Source organism: Nannospalax galili, unplaced genomic scaffold (genome assembly GCF_000622305.1).
Source record: "Nannospalax galili isolate Female #2095 unplaced genomic scaffold, S.galili_v1.0 scaffold735, whole genome shotgun sequence".
Classification (NCBI taxonomy): Eukaryota; Metazoa; Chordata; class Mammalia; order Rodentia; family Spalacidae; genus Nannospalax; species Nannospalax galili.
The window spans coordinates 2,221,959-2,223,978 of NW_008337053.1; the positions used below are offsets into that span (position 1 = coordinate 2,221,959).

At 56.3% G+C, this 2,020-nt stretch overlaps 1 protein-coding gene across 5 annotated transcripts in view; it reads right to left on the minus strand.

The window, feature by feature from the left end:
* Nucleotides 1-1,463, minus strand: part of Gabpb1 (GA binding protein transcription factor subunit beta 1) — a 69,132-nt gene extending 67,669 nt beyond the window's left edge. For 4 of the 5 annotated variants that reach the window (XM_029562954.1, XM_008831801.3, XM_029562953.1 and 1 more), the window contains exon 1: nucleotides 246-660. The gene's annotated coding sequence lies outside the window, so the exon portion shown is untranslated. Of the gene's footprint in view, nucleotides 1-245; nucleotides 661-905 lie in introns of those variants that run through there. The other variant, XM_029562951.1, reaches the window with a different exon arrangement.
* Between the last annotated feature and the right edge of the window lie 557 nt (nucleotides 1,464-2,020).

The window sequence follows — 2,020 nt, forward strand, 5'->3', positions numbered from 1 at the left end:
CGCCCCTCCCCGAAGCCGGGCGCCGGGCGGACAAAGCGCGGCGGCAGCGTGGGCACCCAGGCCGACCCCGCCGACCCCCGCCAAACAAGCGGGGCCGGGAGCCCCGGAAACCGGCGCCTTAATGCAATAAACAGGAAATCGCGGGGATGATCTGGGTTCCGGGGGAAGTGGAATTATTTTTTACCAGCGAAGAGATCAACTTCCACATCCGGTGGTAACAGGGCCCTACACAGCCCCGCACTGACCTGGAAAAGCTTCGGGAGCGGCGGCGGGGGAGCAGCGGGAGGAGGTGCGAGGACCGAGGCGCCTCGTAGCCGGCCGGGCTGCCGCGGCGCCGCCACACACAGAGCGCTTCGCCGCACAGGGCGCTATTTTCCGAAAATGCCGCGTCTGGTCGGCGCCCAAAATCCCCACCGAAAAGTCCCCGTCGGCGCGGAGGGACACGGCGGGGCGAGGCTCCCAGCATCCCTCCGGGCGGGCCTTCGCAGCCCGCGCCGACTTCCTGCCCGCTGCCCCTGGGAGCGCGTCGGCTGCCGCCCGCCCCCCGACCCCACTCCGCAGGAGGAAGGGGCGAAGGGGTCTGTAGTGACATTAAACGGGGAGAAAGGAAACAAGCCATTTCGAGCCCTCAGCCGCACAAAGGCGGCGGCGGAATGATCTGCTCAGCCACCGCAAGTCCCGGCTCGTCTGCGCCTGCGCGGTAGTGGGGTGGGCGCTCGGCGGCCATGTGCGCGGCTGGGTGGCCGTGACGCGCCGCCGCTTCCTGAGCGGGAGGAGAGTGGAAGCCGGCCCGGACCCGACAGTCGGCACGCAGGGACCGCGGAGTGCTTGGGGTGCAACTGGCCGACTGGATCGTTTAGCAGATTCCCGGGAGGTGGAAGGGCAGCCAGGAGCTTGGACTTTACCTTGGAGTGGGCTGGGATGGATCTGGGTAGACTGAGGCCCGGGAGTCGGCGGTGGAAGTGGCCGGGGAGGGACCGAGGGTGTACCCTCTTCACCCTGCAGAAACTGGTCGGGTGCGTGGCGAGTACGCACAGGTTTCTGCCGCTTTTTTTTTTTAACGTTCTAATGGTGACTCATATTTCCCTGCGTGCAATGTCAAGATTTTTGTTGTAATTTCATTTTTAAAGTACAAATTTATTTAAAGATGGTGATTTATGAAGGAAAAGCCATAGAAATTTATAACTTACGTATGATTTTTCAAAGCTACATGTTGGTGTGTTTAATGGGAAAGCCTACAACCAAGGGACTTTGACATTCTGTATCTAGGAATGGAAATATTTGCACCACCACCAAGGGTTCAAGAGGGTCTGGAGAGATGCAGCAAGCATCAACATGACTCCAGAGGCTCTCTTCTGGCCTCTGCAGGCATTGCATGTCATAGGTGCACTTACATACATGCAGATAAAACGTTCATTAAAAAGAGCTCAAGAGAGGCCGGGTGTGGTGGCGCACACCTTTAATCCCAGCACTTGGGAGGCAGAGGCAGGCCTGGTCTCCATGGTGAATTCCAGATGGCCTGGAACTCAGAGATCCTTCTGCTTCTGCTGGGATTAAAGGTGTGTGCCACCATTCCTGGTTACCCTGCAGGCCTGTAGTCCCAGCACTTGGGAAGCAGAGGTAGGTGGATCTCTGTGAGTTCATGGCCAGCCTGGTCTACATAGTGAGTTCCAGGACAGCTGGAATAATACCATAAAGGGGCTGGGGAGATGGCTCAGAGGTTAAGAGCACAGGCTGCTCTTGCAGAGGACCCGGGTTCAATTCCCTGCACCCATAAGGCATCTATTAGCCAGCTATAACTACAGTTCCAGGAGATCCGATGCTCTCTTCAGACCTCCTTGGGCATTCATTGTACAACATAGGTGTACTTACATACGTGCAGGCAATACACTCATAAAATTAAAATATTAAAAAGATAATACCATAAAGGTTTGTAGTCTGTGTAATTTATTAAAGCACTGTACCTAAAATAGTAGCAATGTAAGCAGTATGGAGACCATAGTTGGTATTTTCTTTTGAT